The 19746-nt window shown below is 43.5% G+C and overlaps 1 protein-coding gene and 1 non-coding gene across 2 annotated transcripts in view; one reads left to right on the plus strand and one right to left on the minus strand.

The window, feature by feature from the left end:
- Window positions 1–19746, minus strand: part of LOC126214877 (NK1 transcription factor-related protein 1) — a 142592-nt gene that overhangs the window by 42810 nt on the left and 80036 nt on the right. The gene's annotated exons all lie outside the window — the stretch shown is intronic.
- Window positions 17094–17168, plus strand: Trnas-uga (transfer RNA serine (anticodon UGA)). The gene has a single exon. It is a non-coding gene; the product is annotated as a tRNA-Ser (tRNA).

Here is a 19746-nt window from a genome sequence, read left to right on the forward strand (position 1 = left end):
GCAAAACGACGTGGCGTGGACTCGACTAATGTCTTAGTGCTGGAGGGAACTGACACCATGAGTCCTGCACGGCTGTCCATAAATCCGTCAGAGTACGAGAGGGTGGACATCTCTTCCGAACAGCACGTTGCAAGGCCTCCCAGACGTTCTCAGTAATACAAAATTGTTGAGGCTTTCGTGGCCACTTGTTGACAAACTGCCTATTGGCTTCTGTCTCGGGTTCTTCGGCCGACGTTCATCTCATGATTTTTCTGACGTTTCGCCAGCAGGAGTGGTTGGCATTGTCAAAGCTTCACCCTCCATTCACCACCGGCAATGGAGGGTGAAGCTTTGACAATGCCAGCCACTCGTGCTGGCGAAATGTCAGAAAAATCATTAGATGAACGTCGGCCGAAGAACCCGAGACAGAAGCCAATAGGCAGTTTGTTCTCAGTAATGTTCATGTCTGAGGAGTTTGGTGGCCAGCGGAAGTGTTTAAACTCATTAGAGTGTTCCTGGAACCACTCTGTAACAATTCTGGACGTGCAGGGTGTGGCATTGTCCTTCTGAAATTGCCCAAGTCCGTCGGAATGCACAATGGACATGAATGGATGCAGGTGATCAGGCAGGATGCTTGCGTAAGTGTCACCAGTCAGAGTCGTATCTAGACGTATCAGGGGTCCCATATCACTCCAACTGCACACGCTCCACACCATTACAGAGCCTCCACCAGCCTGAACAGTCCCTTGCTGACATAAAGGGTCCATGGATTCATGAGGTTGTCTCCATACCCGCACACATCCATCTGCTCGATACAATTGGAAACGAGACTTGTCCGACCAGGCAATGTGTTTCCAGTCATCAACAGCCCAGTGTCGGTGATGATGGCCCAGGCGAGGCGTAAAGCTTTATGTCGTGCAGTCATCGAGAGTACACGAGTGGGCCTTCGGCTCCGAAAGCCCGTATCGATGATGTTTCGTCGAATGGTTCGTACGCTGACACTTGTTGATGGCCCAGCATTGAAATCTGGAGCAATTTGCGCAAGGGTTACACTTCTGTCACGTTGAACGATTCTCTTCAGTCGTCGTTGGTTCCCTTCTTGCAAGATATTTTTACGGCCGCAGCGATATTGGAGATTTGATGTCTTAACGAATTCCTGATATTCACGGTACACCCGTGAAATGATCGTAGGGGAAAATCCCCACTTCATCGCTACCTCGGAGATGCTGTGTCCCATCACTCGTGCGACGACTATAACACCACGTTCAAACTCACTTAAATCTTTATTGTCCGCAGCTCGTGGTCGTGCGGTAGCGTTCTCGCTTCCCGCGCCCGGGTTCCCGGCTTCGATTCCCGGCGGGGTCAGGGCTTTCTCTGCCTCGTGATGACTGGTTGTTGTGTGATGTCCTTAGGTTAGTTAGGTTTAAGTAGTTCTAAGTTCTAGGGGACTGATGACCATAGATGTTAAGTCCCATAGTGCTCAGAGCCATTTCAACCATTTAAATCTTGATAACCTGCCAGTGCAGCAGCAGTAACCGATCTAACAACTGCGCCAGACACTTGTTGTCTTATACAGGCGTTGCCGACCGCAGCGCCATATTCTGCCTGTTTACATACCTCTGTATTTGAATACGCATGCCTGTACCAGTTACTTTGGCGCTTCAGTTTCATTTGCTGGACATGTAAATTTTTTGTAATTTTCCTTTGTACTTTGGCAATCACTGATGCTTCAACCACCTGTCACTCATACCACTTTCATTGTGGTCATCTTCAAACAGGTTAGGCCTATTTATTTTTGTGGTGTCACTGCCAGACACCACACTTGCTAGGTGGTAGCCTTTAAATGGGCCGCGGTCCGTTAGTATACGTCGGACCCGCGTGTCGCCACTATCAGTGATTGCAGACCCAGCGCCGCCACACGGCAGGTCTAGTCTAGAGAGACTCCCTAGCACTCGCCCCCAGTTGTACAGCCGACGTTGCTAGCGATGGTTCACTGACTACATACGCTCTCATTTGCCGAGACGACAGTTTAGCATAGCCTACAGCTACGTCATTTGCTACGACCTAGCAAGGCGCCATATTCAGTTACTATAACCTGAACAGATAATATTGTGAATCATGTACTGTCAAGAGCGACGTTCATCATTAATGGATTAAAGTTAAGTATCACACTAATTACGTCCGCTTTCTGAATTCTCATTCCTTGTCATGTTCCAGACCTCACGTCAGTATAGTTCTTCCCTCCTGACGCCAGCCTGCGTGAGCTAAAAATGCGTGCATTTCGGCCTCCACTAGTAACACGGTGTTGGCTCTTCTGCCAACACAACAATTTTCATTAGGTCTAATATGTTTACGTAATGACTTGGGTTCTGAGAGATATTATGTAGGTTGTTTTTAGAGAAGATATTTAGTACTGTTTTCCTAGACGGTCACGCTCACAGCTTAAGCATCCCTGTTGATAGCTGAATGAGTGAAGCCTCCTCCAGTGAATACATACGTCTACGTAGTAGTTGTAAGTAGGCTGTTTAGGTTATTTTTTATTGGTAACGCCACGTAGCGCTCTGTATGAAAATCACTGGCTGTGCTGTGTGCAGTCTGTGGCTAGTTTGCATTGTTGTCTGCCATTGTAGTGTTGCGCAGCGGCAACTGGATGTGAACAGCGCGTAGCGTTGCGCAGTTGGAGGTGAGCCGCCAACAGTGGTGGATGTGGGGAGAGAGATGGCGGAGTTTTGAAATTTTTAAAACTGGATGTCATGAACTGCTATGTATATTATGAGTTTTCAACATTATTAAGGTAAATACATTGTTTGTTCTCTATTAAAATCTTTCATTTGCTAACTATGCCTATCAGTAGTTAGTGCCTTCAGTAGTTAGAATCTTTTATTTAGCTGACAGTAGTGGCGTTCGCTGTATTGCAGTAGTTCGAGTAATGAAGATTTTTGTGAGGTAAGTGATTCATGAAAGGTATAGGTTAATGTTAGTCAGGGCCATTCTTTTGTAGGGATTACTGAAAGTCAGATTGCGTTGCGCTAAAAAAAAATTGTGTGTCAGTTTAAGCACAGTCATGTATAATTTTTCTAAGGGGACGTTTCATAGTAGGCAGTGATTTTGTCGGAAGTTTACGATTACATCTGGGGGTGAGTCTGGTGGTCGATAGAAAGATCCAATTACAAAGACTTCACTACGGTAGCGATGAAGCTAAAGTGAGGCTGTTGCTCCCGCAACAAATTCAAACGTTCTATAGTGCCGGTGTCAACAAACTGGCATCTCGCTGGGAGAACTGCGTTCGTCGCCACGGTAGCTATGTTGAGAAATAAATATGTAGCCATAAAGAATAAAAATGTAGAATGTTAATAACGTTTGTATTATTAGAAAAGCTTTATCAGTTTTCCCATAAAAAATTCGGAGACTTTACTTCTCAGCATGCCCTCGTAAATGAACCTGTAGCGAAAATTTTTGTTCCGACACTGAAAGTGTTTATGGAAAAAGTTCAAGGCAATCGTAAAATGTATTTTAGACAGGTATGTGCCGAGTAAAACTGTGAGGGATGGGAAAAACCCACCGCGGTTCAACAACAAAGTTAGGAAACTACTGCGAAAGCAAAGAGAGCTTCACTGCAAATTTAAACGCAGCCAAAAGCTCTCAGAGAAACAGAAGCTAAACGATGGCAAAGTTAGCGTAAGGAGGGCTATGCGTGAAGCGTTCAGTGAATTCGAAAGTAAAATTCTATGTCCCGACTTGACAGAAAATCCTAGGAAGTTCTGGTCTTACGTTAAATCAGTAAGTGGATCGAAACAGCATATCCAGACACTCTGGGATGATAATGGCATTGAAACAGAGGATGAAAGGCGTAAAGTTGAAATACTAAACACCTTTTTCCAAAGCTGTTTCACGGAGGAAGACCGCACTGCAGTTCCTTCTCTAAATCCTCGCACGAACGAGAAAATGGCTGACATCGAAATAGGTGTCCAAGGAATAGAAAAGCAACTGAAATCACTCAACAGAGGAAAGTCCACTGGACCTGACGGGATACCAATTCGATTCTACACAGAGTACGCGAAAGAACTTTCCCCCCTTCTAACAGCCGTGTACCGCAAGTCTCTAGACGAACGGAAGGTTCCAAATGATTGGAAAAGAGCACAGGCAGTTCCAGTTTTCAAGAAGGGTCGTCGAGCAGATGCGCAATACTGTAGGCCTATATCTCTGACATAGATCTGTTGTAGAATTTTAGAACATGTTTTTAGCTCGTCTTTTCTGGAAACCCAGAATCTACTGTGTAGGAATCAACATGGATTCCGGAAACAGCGATCGTGTGAGACCCAACTCGCTTTATTTGTTCATGAGACCCAGAAAATATTAGATAGAGGCTCCCAGATAGATGCTATTTTTTCTTGACTTCCGGAAGGCGTTCGATACAGTTCCGCACTGTCGCCTGATAAACAAAGTAAGAGCCTACGGAATATCAGACCAGCTGTGTGGCTGGATTGAAGAGTTTTTAGCAAACAGAACACAGCATGTTGTTATCAATGGAGAGACGTCTACAGACGTTAAAGAAACCTCTGGCGTGCCACGGGGGAGTGTTATGGGACCATTGCTTTTCACTATATATATAAATGATCTAGTAGATAGTGTCGGAAGTTCCATGCGGGTTTTCGCGGATGATGCTGTAGTATACAGAGATGTTGCAGCATTAGAAAATTGCAGCGAAATGCAGGAAGATCTGCAGCGGATAGGCACTTGGTGCAGGGAGTGGCAACTGACCCTTAACACAGACAAATGTAATGTATTGCGAACACATAGAAAGAAGGATCCTTTATTGTATGATTATACGATAGCGGAACAAACACTGGTAGCAGTTACTTCTGTAAAATATCTGGGAGTATGCGTACGGAACGATTTGAAGTGGAATGATCATATAAAATTAATTGTTGGTAAGGTGGGTACCAGGTTGAGATCCATTGGGAGAGAAAATTTAGTTCATCTACAAAGGAGGTGGCTTACAAAACACTCGTTCGACGTATAAATCTAACTTTGGATCAGACGGGGGTAAATTATGCTGCCACAAAAGTCTTTGGTCACTTACCTAATAGCATCAAAAGTCTGACAGATAGCCATATAGAATTTAAAAGGAAATTAAAAGAATTTCTTAATGGCAACTCCTCCTACTCATTAGATGAATTTTTGGATACAGAAAGTGGGTAATTTAAAAAAAAATGGCTCTCAGCACTATGCGACTTAACTTTTGAGGTCATCAGTCGCCTAGAACTTAGAACTAATTAAACCTAACTAACCTAAGGACATCACACACATCCATGCCCGAGGCAGGATTCGAACCTGCGACCGTAGCGGTCACGCGGTTCCAGGCTGAAGCGCCTAGAACCGCACGGCCACACCGGCCGGCCGTTCCACATCATTACGAAGCGTCGTATTCATGATCTATGGAACAAATACTAATCTAATCTAATCTACTTGAGTGCTGCTCATGAGTGTGGGATCCGTACCAGGTCGGGAGATAGAGAAAATCCAAAGAAGAGCGGCGGGTTTCGTGACAGGGTTATTTGGTAAGCGTGATGGCGTTACGGAGATGTTTACCAAACTCAAGTGGCAGACTCTGCAAGAGAGGCGCTCTACATCGCGGTGTAGCTTGCTGTCCAGGTTTCGAGAGGGTGCGTTTCTGGATGAGGTATCGAATATATTGCTTCCCCCTACTTATACCTCCCGAGGAGATCACGGATGTAAAATTAGAGAGATTCGAGCGCGCACGGAGGCTTTCCGGCAGTCGTTCTTCCCGCGAACCATACGCGACTGGAACAGGAAAGGGAGGTAATGTGACAGTGGCACGTAAAGTGCCCTCCGCCACACACCGTTGGGTGGCTTGCGGAGTATAAATGTAGATGTAGATGTGCTGGTCTTCTCCGGGTCTTCTCGAGTTCCTCTGCCAGCCCTACCTGGTGCGGATCGCAGACAGGCGAGCAGTATTCAGAATGCGCGATACGTCGCACGCTGTAAATCCTTTAGTGTAATGACGTACTTGTCACGGTATCGTTAAGAACCTAATTCGGGACCGCCACGCCTCCAGCGCACACTCGCGGCCGATGCGTTGGGTAAACGGCTGTAGCGACAGCTGCTCCGTCACGACGCGGCCGTCTTTGCGTAGGCGGTTAGCGCGCGTTGTATTCCCCCTGTGTGTACTCTCCTCGGCTCTCACGTTTGGTGTGACGGCAGTGGGTTGCGGGAGGGAGGCTATAAGCACGTGGGACGAGGCCTCTAAACGCCGAGTCAGGCTTCTGGAAGGAATCTCGGCTTCGCAGAACAGTTCCACGCTGCACGCAGGTGAACAAAGTGGGAAATGATCACTTTAACAGGCTTCCTCGACGTTCGTCCCATTTTCAGATGTCGGAGAGCGGGTCTAGTGCGCGCTTCTGGAAGATAAGAGGTCGCGGGATCGAAATCCGACAGGACGACGGAAATTTTCAATATTCCTTTAAGGGGGGTAGGACGTCAAACGGGCCGACTTGGTGCAGGAGAGGCACCACAGGACATTTTAATTTCCACTGTCTATACTTTTAAAAATAAATTCATAAAACTTTGTCAGCATGACCAGGAAGGATTCAGGATTCACACTTATAGCAGTGGAAGTGCAAAAACATAACAAAATAAATTTTTTTTAGATACGCAATTTCATCATTTTTCACTTACTGTTGGCTGCATTTGTTGCTATAGGTACATTTTCCTTCACAAGTAAGAGAGATTCTTTAATGAATTTTGCACAGCATACAAATCATACTTACATGTGTATGAAACTCTAGAATTTTCCAAATCTATTAAAAACTGTGGTAAATATTGAGATAAGTAACTACAAAATTTGATTTTTTATCTAAACGTAAAGTTTAAAACGTAACAGCTCATTCATTTTTTCATAAATTAAATAGATTCTAGAGTTTCAGACACCTGTAAGTATGGTTTGTATGCTGTGCAAAATTCATCGAACAGTCTCTCTTACTTATGAAGAAAAGTGTACCTATAGCAACAAATGCAGCCAATAGTAAGTGAAAAAATGATGAAATTTCACATGCAAGAACAATTTATTTTGTTATGTTTTTGAACTTCCACATCTATGAGTGTTAATCCTAAATCATTCCTGGTCATGCTAACAAAGTTTTATGAATTTACTTGTAAAAGTATAGACAGTGGAAATTAAAATGTCCTGCGGTGCCTCTGCTGCTACAAGTCGGCCCGTTTGACGTCCTACCCCCCTTAACTTAGCCTTTATGTGGCTCGGATTCCACGTTACACTGTAGGTTCTCTTTCCCATAGTTGGATAACTGAGGTTGCGATCAGTAGAAAGGCTATCACGTGCTCAATGACATAAACTCTAAGTAAAAAACCACGCACCACGAAGAAGCTATGCAAATTGGTCAAAAATTCATATCCATACAGGTGTCGACGGAAAATGCGAAACTGTATACTTTGGTGGCCTATGGATGAAGGTGTGGCACTCCAGCGCAATTTCACCGCGCAGTTTTCAAGGATTGTATACATTGATCGTATTGATACCGAGGCATAAAGCCTTTGCTAATTTCACTTCGTGTACTCATTTGAAAACTATGCCTCGCAGACTGGCACGTGAACAATACAGGGTGACTCACGAAGATATGGAAATATTTGAATAGGTTATTCTACAAGTAAAACTAACGAAAAAAGTTCATATAAACATAGGTCTGCAAATGTTTGGTTACGGCTAGTAAATGATTTTGCCTGAAATTTAGCAACTTCGCGTGTATGAAGCCATCGCAAAACTGTACGACGTTAAAGTAAAGCATAATTTCCATTTATTTTGTTGCTATTCATCTGGCGAATCTAATAAAACATGTCAAAAAGATGGTTCAAATGGCTCTGAGCACTATGGGACTTAACTTCTGAGGTCATCAGTCCCCTAGAACTTAGAACTACTTAAACCTAACTAACCTAAGGACATCACACGCATCCATGCCCGAGGCAGGATTCGAACCTGCGACCGTAGCAGTTGCACGGTTCCAGACTCAAGCGCCTAGAACGTTTCGGGCATAAAACATGTCCCAGACGTGTATCTGCACTAGTTTTCCAGAACATCCAGAGAAGGGAAGAAGTAGTTTCGTAAAATTTGTAATTTTTTAACTACTTGGCCCAAATTTTTTTCTAAATTCCAGGCAATTGCACAAAGTATTCAACAGCTGTTGTAGGGAATTTAATTTTGGGAAATCGACGCTAATAACGCTAACTGAAGCTGTATGAATGTGTCAGATAATCTGCTTTTATTTTACCATAGCTCAGTTTTAAAGAAGTTGTACAGTGTACATACAATATCACAATACATTCACAATAAATGTTCAAAAATATCTCCATCAAGTGCAATGCATTTAGCTGCACGTGTACGAACAGCTTTTGTTGCTCGTTTCAGTTTCACAGGGTTGTTCTTAATTTCGTCTATTGCATTCATAATACGACAAGTAATGCCGCACTATGTCTTTCATCCATCCCATACATAAAAATCCATTGCTGTTAAATCGGGCGAGCTGGGTGGCCAGACGTATAGCACCACGACCAATCCATTTCTGGGTAAAATTTTCATTTAAACGTGTAGCAGTAACGGTGTTGGTGAAATCAGAATTGATGTTTTCTTCCATAAGAGCAGTAACTGGAGCACAGGGTCCACCTTCCTTTAAAATTGATTGTCTGCTGTCCTAAACATTTTAAACCACCTTCGAGCTGTGCTGTAGGGAAGAACAGACACTCCCACATTTTAAGCCACCTTCGATCTGTGCTGTAGGGAAGAACAAGACACTCCCACATTTTAAGCCACCTTCGATATGTGCTGTAGGGAAGAACAAGACACTCCCACATTTTAAGCCACCTTCGATCTGTGCTGTAGGGAAGAACAAGACACTCCCTAGGCCACCTGTAACAATCTATAGGTCTCAGCTGAAGATTTGTTGAGACGAAAGCACAATTTTAAAGCCACCTATTGCTCCTCGTGTGTTACTTTCATTGCAGCGGTAGGCGATACTGAATGTCTGATCTTGCCTGCTTCTCACAGGCGGGAACCAGAAATCCCGACAATGAAACTACTACGGCGTGTATATATATATATACAGGGTTATTACAAATGATTGAAGCGATTTCACAGCTCTACAATAACTTTATTATTTGCGATATTTTCACAATGCTTTGCACACACATACAAAAACTCAAAGTTTTTTTAGGCATTCACAAATGTTTGATATGTGCCCCTTTAGTGATTCGGCAGACATCAAGCCGACAATCAAGTTCCTCCCACACTCGGCGCACCATGTCCGCATCAATGAGTTCGAAAGCATCGTTGATGCGAGCTCGCAGTTCTGGCACGTTTCTTGGTAGAGGAGGTTTAAACACTGAATCTTTCACATAACCCCACAGAAAGAAATCGCATGGGGTTAAGTCGGGAGAGCGTGGAGGCCATGACATGAATTGCTGATCATGATCTCCACCACGACCGATCCATCGGTTTTCCAATCTCCTATTTAAGAAATGCCGAACATCATGATGGAAGTGCGGTGGAGCACCATCCTGTTGAAAGATGTAGTCGGCGCTGTCGGTCTCCAGTTGTGGCATGAGCCAATTTTCCAGCATGTCCAGATACACGTGTCCTGTAACGTTTTTTTCGAAGAAGAAAAAGGGGCCGTAAACTTTAAACCGTGAGATTGCACAAAACACGTTAACTTTTGGTGAATTGCGAATTTGCTGCACGAATGCTTGAGGATTCTCTACCGCCCAGATTCGCACATTGTGTCTGTTCACTTCACCATTAAGAAAAAATGTTGCTTCATCACTGAAAACAAGTTTCGCACTGAACGCATCCTCTTCCATGAGCTGTTGCAACCGCACCGAAAATTCAAAGCGTTTGACTTTGTCATCGGGTGTCAGGGCTTGTAGCAATTGTAAACGGTAAGTCTTCTGCTTTAGCCTTTTCCGTAAGATTTTCCAAACCGTCGGCTGTGGTACGTTTAGCAGCCTGCTTGCTTTATTCGTCGACTTCCGCGGGCTACGCGTGAAACTTGCCCGCACGCGTTCAACCGTTCCTTCGCTCACTGCAGGCCGACCCGTTGATTTCCCCTTACAGAGGCATCCAGAAGCTTTAAACTGCGCATACCATCGCCGAATGGAGTTAGCAGTTGGTGGATCTTTGTTGAACTTCGTCCTGAAGTGTCGATGCACTGTTATGACTGACTGATGTGAGTGTATTTCAAGCACGACATACGCTTTCTCGGCTCCTGTCGCCATTTGGTCTCACTGCGCTCTCGAGCGCAGAAACCTGAATTGCGGCTTCAGCCGAACAAAACTTTATGAGTTTTTCTACGTATCTGTAGTGTGTCGTGACCATATGTCAATGAATGGACCTACAGTGAATTTATGAAATCGCTTCAATCATTTGTAATAGCCCTATATATATATATATATATATATATATATATATATATATATATTCGATGCCATGGAGTATAGCAGCTCTAATTACACCGCATACTGGCCACACGACGTACTGAATACGCGGGCTGGAAATTTAATAGTGTCAACTAGTTATTTACAGCTCGTACAAAATAGATACGTGTTTCAAAGTTTTACTGACCTTCAAAGCAGTCATCAGCATTGTGTATAACCCGTTGCCAGCGATTTGGAACTCGTAGGATACTCTTAGCAGTGCCAGTTGTGTTGACAGTTCGAGCGGGGCGGTCTATTACCCGACGAATTTGTAGCAGTTCTGAAGCGAATGCCGTGAAGTGTTTCCTTCAGTTTAGAAATCGAGTTGAACTCTCGAGGGCTTAAGTCAGGGGAGTGCAGTAAGTGATATAGCACTTAGCAGCCCCATCAGTCAAACAGATCAGTAACAGCTTGCACTGTACGTTCTTGAGCAATGACTCGCATTCGGGAGGACGACGGTTCAATCCCGTCTCCGGCCATCCTGATTTAGGTTTTCCGTGATTTCCCTAAATCGCTTCAGGCAAATGCCGGGATGGTTCCTTTGAAAGGGCACGGCCGATTTCCTTCCCCATCCTTCCCTCACCCGAGCTTGCGCTCCGTCTCTAATGACCTCGTTGATGACGGGACGTTAAACACTAATCTCCTCCTCCTCCTCCTTGAGCAATGTCCTGCAAAATGGTGGCGACGTCCTGCACTTCTGTCTCTATGCTGTTCATTCTTGGAACACAAAAGCGTACAGGCCAACCTCGTCTGTTGATTGACAGAGACCGCAGACAGTTGAAGAGAGTGGTAATGTGTAATAGGCGTACAACTATCCAGACCATCACACGGGAATTCCAAGCTGCATCATGATCCACTGCAAGTACTATGACAGTTAGGCGGGAGGTGAGAAAACTTGGATTTCATGGTCGAGCGGCGCTGATACGCCACACATCTCGCCGATAAATGCCAAACGACGCCTCGCTTGATGTAAGGAGCGTAAACATTGGACGAATGAACAGTGGAAAAACGTTGTGTGGAGTGACGAATCACGGTACACAATGTGGCGATCCGACGGCAGGGTGTGGGTATGGCGAATGCCTGGTGCACGTCATCTGCCAGCATGTGTGGTGCCAAAAGTAAAATTTGGAGACGGCGGTGTAATGACATGGTCGTGTTTTTCATGGAAGGGCCTTCCATCTCTTGTTGTTTTGCCTGGCACCATCACAGCACAGGCCTACATTGATGTTTAAGCACTTTCTTCCTTCCCACTGTTGAAGAGCAATTTGGGGATGGCGATTGCATCTTTCAATATGATCCAGCACCTGTTCATAATGCACGGCCTGTGGCGTAGTAGTTACACGACAGTAACATCCCTGTAATGGACTGGCCTGCACAGAGTCCTGACCTGAATCCTATCGGACACCTCTGGGATGTTTTGGAACGTCGACTTCGTGCCAGGCCTCAGCGACCGACACCGGTACCTCTCCTCAGTGCAGCACTCCGTGAAGAATGGACTGCCATTCCCCAAGAAACCTTCCAGCACCTGATTGAACGTATGCCTGCGAGAGAGGAAGCTGTCATCAAGGACTAAGCGTGGGCCAACACCACATTGAATTCCAGCATTACCGAGGGAGGACGCCACGAACTTGTAAGTCATTTCAGCCAGGTGTCCGGATACTTTTGATCACATACTGTATGCGTATACTACTGCTGTCTGTCAGACATTTCATTTCAATAGGTGGATTGCCAAAGAGTTCTGTAGCTCGCTATTGCACAACTTTCTGTGCCAAAATTAAAATTTTAGAGTGTAGTTGAGATCACTACTTCAGCTACATCGTTGAGAACACATTTGGTGAATGAATAAATATACTGCGAGGCTGTGGTTAATGTTTCCATTTGTTCTCTTCTTATACACCGAGGGACGAAAGTCATGCAGTAGCAATATGTATATATACAAATGAAGGTAGTACCGCGTACATGAAGTATAAAAGGGCAGTGCATTGTCAAAGTTGCCATTTATACTCAGGTAATTCATGTCAGAAGGTTTCCGACGTGATTGTGGCCGCACGAATTAAGTGACTTTGAACGCGGGATTGTTGTTGTAGCAAGACGCATGGGACATTTCATTTCGGAAATCGTTAGGAAATTCAATATTCCGAGATCCATATCGTCAATAGTGTGTCGAGAATACTGGATTTCAGGCATTACCTCTCACTACGGACATCGCAAAAAATGGTTCAAATGGCTCTGAGCACTATGGGACTCAACTGCTGAGGTCATTAGTCCCCTAGAACTTAGAACTAGTTAAACCTAACTAACCTAAGGACATCACACACATCCATGCCCGAGGCAGGATTCGAACCTGCGACCGTAGCGGTCTCGCGGTTCCAGACTGCAGCGCCAGAACCGCGCGGCCACTTCGGCCGGCTACGGACATCGCAGTGGGCGACGGTGTTCACTTAACGACCGAGTGCGCCGGCGTTAGCGTAGATTTGTTGGTGCTAACAGACACGCAACACTGCGTTAAATAATCGCAGAAATCAATGTGGGACGTACGACGAACGCATCCGTTACGACAATACTACGAAATTGGGCGTAATTGGGCTATGGCAGCAGATGATCGACGGGTGTGTCTTTGTTAACAGCACGTCATCGCCTAGAGCGCCTCTCCTGGGCTCCTGACCATATCGATTGGACCCTAGATGGCTGGGAAACCGTGGTGTGGTCAGATGAGTCCGGATTTTAGTTGGTAAGTCACAGTGCATGTTGGTGGTCGTGGCTTCATAATGGACTGAGCTGGGTCATCTGGTCCAACTGAACGGATCATTAACACGAAATGGCTATGTTCGGCTACTTGGAGAGCATTTGCAGCAATTCCCGGGCTCCATATTCCCAAAAAACGATGTTATTTTTATGGATGACAATGCGCCATGTTACCGGACTACAGTTGTTCGCAATTGGTCTGAAGAATATTTTGGACAGTTCGAACTAATGATCTGGCCGTCCAAATCGTCCAAGATAAATCCCACCCAACATTTATGGGACGTAATCGAGGGATCAGTTCTTTCCGTAAATCCTGCATCCGTAACACTTTCGCAAATATTGACGGCTATAGAGGCAGAATGGGTCAGTATTTTGCAGCGGCTTGCAACGACTTTTTGAGTCCGTGCCACGTCGAGTTGTTGCACAATGCTGGGGCAAAGGAGGTATTCAAAAATGGTTCAAATGGCTCTGAGTACTACGGGACTTAACATCTGAGGTCATCAGTCCCCTAGAACTTAGAACTACTTAAACCTAACTAACCTATGGATATTACCCACATCCATGCCCGAGGCAGGATTCGAACCTGCGACCGTAGCGGTCGCGCGGTTCCAGACTGTAGCGCCTAGAACCGCTCGGTCACTCCGGCCGGCCAAAGGAGGTATCCTAAGACGTTTGTCTTCTCAGTGTATATGGATTGTGTATTGCGCGAGTAAGCAAGTGTGTCTGTTATGGATATGTTGCGTCTTAGAGGTCAGGAAACCGGTCGATACGTAGGCGACAAGCAATGTATCGAATGAATTCCGTACATATGGTATTACATAAAAGCTAATATTGATGCTCACAGATCGCGAGGCGATAACTGAAACGTGTATGGAGTGCAAAACTGCTTCTGACACAGCGTCAATTGCGGCCACACTTCAGCGAACAGGAAGAGCAAAGTTGTGAGAATAACGAGAATAACCTTTTCTTCACTACGACACGATTGCTCAAATTCCACAGTAAGTCATAAGAAAATCGCCGTAACATTGACGGACTCCTGTTAAATAATTGTCATTTCAATAATTATTTTTTCAAAAAGGAAAACGGTACCAGTGACTACATAAATAATAACTTCTCAACATGGTAAAGCCCTACACGGATTTATACATTAATTTATCTAGCACTACGTTCATCTATTTTAGTTGTCAGAGTTCATAAGATCTTTAGAAGACGTGAGATCAAATAAGGCACAAGTTACAGACAACACTGCTTTCTAATCTCTGAAGATAGTGGAGCAGACGACAATTAAGGGACTATTAAAGTCTGTGTGTAGAATAACTGAGTCTGGAACCATACCATCGGAATCTCTAGAAACATCATCCACACAATTCGGAAGATAGCAAGAGCCGACAAGTGCGAGAACTATCATACAATCAGCTTAACGGCTCATGTGCCGAAGTTGCTGACAAGAATAATAGCCGGCCGGTGTGACCGAGCAGTTCTATGCTCTTCAGTATGGTACCGCGCGACCACTACGGTCGCAGGTTCGAATCCTGCCTCGGGCATGGATGTCTGTGATGCCCTTAAGTTAGTCAGGTTTAAATAGTTCTAAGTTCTAGGGGACTGATGACCTCAGTTGTTAAGTTCCACAGTGCTCAGAGCCAATAATAATACATAGAAGACTGGAAAAGAAATTGAGGATCGGTTGGATGACCATGACCTTGACTTTCTGAAAGGCAAGGGCAGCAGACAGGCACTTGATATTGGAAGCAAGATTTCGAAATATCAAGAGACGATAATAGGAGTTGTCGACCTGGGAAAAGCATTCGACAGTGTAAAATGATACAACACGTTCCGGATTCTGCGAGAAATAGAAGTAAGGTGTCGGGAAAGATGGATAATGTGCAACATATACAAGAACCAAGAGGGAATAGTAATAATGTAAGACCAAGAACGTAGTCCTGGGAAAAGCTCTGACGGAACTAAAGGAATGCTTCAAGAGAGGAGTTAAATTTCAGGATGAAAGGTGAAACGTCCTATTTGAAAAATTAAGAATAACAGTGCTGGAAAAACTTCTACGTTATTTGATTTCAAACAGCTGAGTAAAACTCAACGTACTCCCAGTTTTCTCTTTACTTATTCTGATCATCACTAAACTGACACACAATATTTTTAGCGCAACGCAATCTGACTTTCAATAATCCCTACAAAAGAATGGCCCTAACTAACAATAACCTATACCCTTCATGAATCACTTACCTCACAAAAATCTTCGTTACTCGAACTACTGCAATACAGCGAGCGCCAATACTGCCAGCTAAATAAAAGATTGTAACTACTGAAGGCACTAACTACTGATAGGCATACTGAGCAAATGAAAGATTTAGATAGAGAACAAACAATGTATTTACCTTAATAACGTTCAAAAGTCATCATATATATAATCTATCAATTCATGACATCCATCTTTACAAATTTCCTTCTTCTGGCGGACGCACGTCCAGATAGGGATTATTGAAAGTCAGATTGCGTTGCGCTAAAAATATTGTGTGTCAGTTTAGTGATGAACAGAATAAGTAAAGAGAAAACTGTTTGATTGCGTTGAGTTTTGCTCAGCCGTTTGAAATCAAATAACGTAGTTTTTCCAGCCCTGTCATTCTGAATTTTTCAAAGGGGACGTTTCAAAGGATATTAGTGATAAGATTCGCTGATGATACTGCTATACTCAGTGGGAGTAAAGAATGATTACAAGATGTATTGAATGTAATCAACAGCTCAGTAAGTACAGAATACAGACTGGGAGTGAACGGAAGGAAGGCGGAAGTAGTGAGGAGTGCCAGAACGGAGATTAGCGATAAACTTAACATCAAATTTGGATAGCAGGAACTAGATGAAGTTAAGCAAAAAACATATGATGGAGGAAGCAAGGAGGACACAAAAAGCAGATTGGCACAGGCAAAGAGACCATTCCTGGCCAAGAAAAGTGTACTAGTGTCGATTATAGATCTTAATTTGAAGAACAAATTTCTGAGAATGTCCGTTTGGAGCACGGCATTGTATGGTAGTGAAGTGTGGACTGTGAAAAAATCGGAACAGAAAGAATCCAAGCATTTGAGTTGTACTACAGAAAATATTGAAATTAGGTGGACTGATAAGGAATGCGGAGGTCTCCGCAGAATCAGCGGGGAAAGGAATATATGGAGAACACTGTCAAGAAGAAGGGACGGGATGGTAGGACATCTGTTAAGACATCACGGAATAAACTTCCATGGTACTAGATAGAGGGTGAAAACTGTAGAGAAAGGCAGAGATTGGAATACATCCAGCAAATTATTGAGGACACAGGTTGCAAGTGCAAGATGAAAAGAATGGCACAGGAGAGGAATTTGTACAAAAAAAAAAAAACTGCCTTGTTCTGAAGAAAATGCGACCTAACTTGATAATAAATAAAGTTATGCTCAAATTAAGGAATCCTTTCTTTCTTTCAGGAGTGGTAGTTCTGCAAGGTTCGCAGGAGAGCTTCTGTAAAGTTTGGAAGGTAGGAGACGAGATACTGGCAGAAGTAAAGCTGTGAGGACGGGGCGTGAGTCGTGCTTGGGTAGCTCAGTCGGTAGAGCACTTGCCCGTGAAAGGCAAAGGTCCCGAGTTCGAGTCTCGGTCCGGCACACAGTTTTAATCTGCCAGGAAGTTTCATATCAGCGCACACTCCACTGCAGAGTGAAAATCTCATTCTGGAAACATCCCCCAGGCTGTGGCTAAGCCATGTCTCCGCAATATCCTTTCTTTCAGGAGTGCTAGTTCTGGAAGGTTCGCAGGAGAGCTTCTGTAAAGTTTGGAAGGTAGGAGACGAGATACTGGCAGAAGTAAGGCTGTGAGGAGCGGGCGTGAGTCGTGCTTGGGTAGCTCAGTCGGTAGAGCACTTGCCCGTGAAAGGCAAAGGTCCCGAGTTCGAGTCTCGGTCCGATGCACAGTTTTAATCTGCCAGGAAGTTTCGAAACGAACCGTTGTTCTCTCATGCTGTGGACCCTTCGCCGTTTCTGCAGACAACCTCCTCATTCCTTACCTTATCAACCCACCTAATTTTCAACAGTCTTCTGTAGTACCACATCTAAAACGCTTCGATTCTCTTCTATTCCGCTTTTCCCACAGTCCTTCTTATACCCTGACTGCTTCATCCGCCATTGGTTATTTCACTTCCAAGGTAGCAGAAATCCTTCACCTACATTACGGTCAAAGTTTTCACTTTAAGTTTGTTACTGATCCCGCTACAAATATCGATCATACTGGTCAACTTTATTTGTGGCTCTGGGTACTTCGAAGAAATCGAGGGCATATAGAACTCGCCGTTACTGTGAAATGTATCTGGAGGCTAGGTAAATCTCCATTACTATAGTAGTCGATACCAATATTTGTAAGCGCTCTCGATACTAACTTGTTTCTGAATTATGCGATATGTGTGATCACATACAAGTACTAATTTCATTCAGCATGCGTTGTAATTAATAAAAACATTTCTCTTGAGCTGTAGTCAAGCACAGCAGGTATGTTTAACTTATAGTATTAAAGGCCTGTCCTCATATCATTTATTTTAGAGTAAATGAATTAATTAAAAAGAAAAGGAAAACTAATATATATGTCTTTTATACCGTCTAGTAAATACATAACAGCATGATCAATATGTTCCATAACTCATTGAAATTTTATTAAAGGTGTTTCGCATTAAATTTTGTTATTCAGTAATTAGTTATCAATTTCACAATTGCAATAATGTAGATAGTGTTATTAAAAATATTTTATGATAATGAAATATAACAAAATTATGATACCTACAAAAGTTTGTATTGCCTAAAATTAGTAGAAAAGTGAAAATTTTTTGTATTAGCCTTGACATACCTCAAATGAAATCCGCTTTGTCCACTTTTTGAAGTACGGTTTTCATTTCCATAAACGATTTATTTGAAAAGTTAATGATCATAAAAACTTCCTTATTCTCTAACGTTGTTTTGTGAAATTGAATAAGATTTCAGTGACCAGTACTATAGTCTGCTAAGCATTACTCTCGAGTTTCTAAAAATTTATACTTTTGTCTAAATTAATGTGCTAATTATAAAATTGTTGAAATTAAAAAGGCTGCGCGGAATTAGCCGAGCGGTCTCAGGCGCTGCAGTCGAGGACTGTGCGGGTGGTCCCGGCGGAGGTTCGAGTCCTCCCTCGGGCATGGGTGTGTGTGTTTGTCCTTAGGATAATTTAGGTTAAGTAGTGTGTAAGCTTAGGGACTGATGACCTTAGCAGTTAACTCCCATAGGATTTCACACACATTTGAACATTTGAACAAATTAAAAAGTTTCTGTTTCTCGTGTGAAATGTGAGATCATAAATGTGGGCGTTCCGCCTCAGTTCGTAGAGTCTATGTTTAGCTTTTAATGCGTAAAGATACTTTGTCAGCGAGATTGAGTCTGGTTTTTTTATATGAAAAATTCTATTAGGGATTTTGTATTTAGTTTTTGATACGTAGAGATGTTCTGCTACGGAGTCTGTGATCAGTTTTTGATATGTAAAGATACTATGCTAGCGAGCCTGTCTACATCTACATCGCTATTCAGCTTATCACAGTTAAGTGCCTGGCAGAGGGTTCAATCTGTGTTTAGATATTGACGTATAAAGATGCTATGTCACGCGACTGAAGATGTTTTTCATTTGTCTCACTTACCTACAGAAGTTGCGTCGTGAACAGCTGATCTAGTGTTAATAAGTCACAAGAAAGGGGAGGGAATGTGTTTCAACCACCACTTAACAGACACTAGGCAAAGAGCAGGAAGCAAGGGAGACATTCAAGTAAAATATATTTTGATTGTAGTTATATCTAATCAGTGATGATTAACTAGTGCAACAATGGTGACTACTTCATTCAACAATGTACTTAGAATGTCTGAAGTTATTTTTGTTGCATACTAATTGGGGTGAAATATTACGACCTCCACTCTTAATAAAATAAATTATTTATTTACTCTTTTACTAACATGTTTTTCGGAAAGAGGAGGGTCATGATTCCGTCACTGCCTGCCAACGTGCAGAGCATACTGCCTCAGTCTCAAAAGTTTCGTGGCAGAATTAATAAAAAAATTAAGAAAAGTTGAGAAGGTGGTTTTAAGGTTTCAGGTGTTATACATGGTGTGCCACCCCCCCCCCCCCCCTCCACGTCACTTAAGTACCCACAGTAAGTTCAAACAACCATGTCAAACTGTCAGAAAATTTCTTCCTCAGGATAAGAATTTTCCTCATTTTGCAGTTCAACCAAATCGCTGCAGTCTTCCATGTGTCGTTGGGGAGGCGCAGTGTGTGGTACAAACTCTGAACGCACTTTTCTCCTCTTCGAAATATGCTGTGAAATATCTAGAACACTTGGTTTAGAGAAGTTTCTCCTTTGTGATTTGTGACACAACAATGCAACAATGTTGGCACACTACTGCCACGCGTTGTAAGTGGGCTGCTTCTGTGTTGGCAGCGCTATGTAGCGCTTTACATTGGATCTCTGGCTGCGCTTTC

This window comes from Schistocerca nitens, chromosome 12 (assembly GCF_023898315.1).
Source record: "Schistocerca nitens isolate TAMUIC-IGC-003100 chromosome 12, iqSchNite1.1, whole genome shotgun sequence".
NCBI lineage: Eukaryota > Metazoa > Arthropoda > Insecta > Orthoptera > Acrididae > Schistocerca > Schistocerca nitens.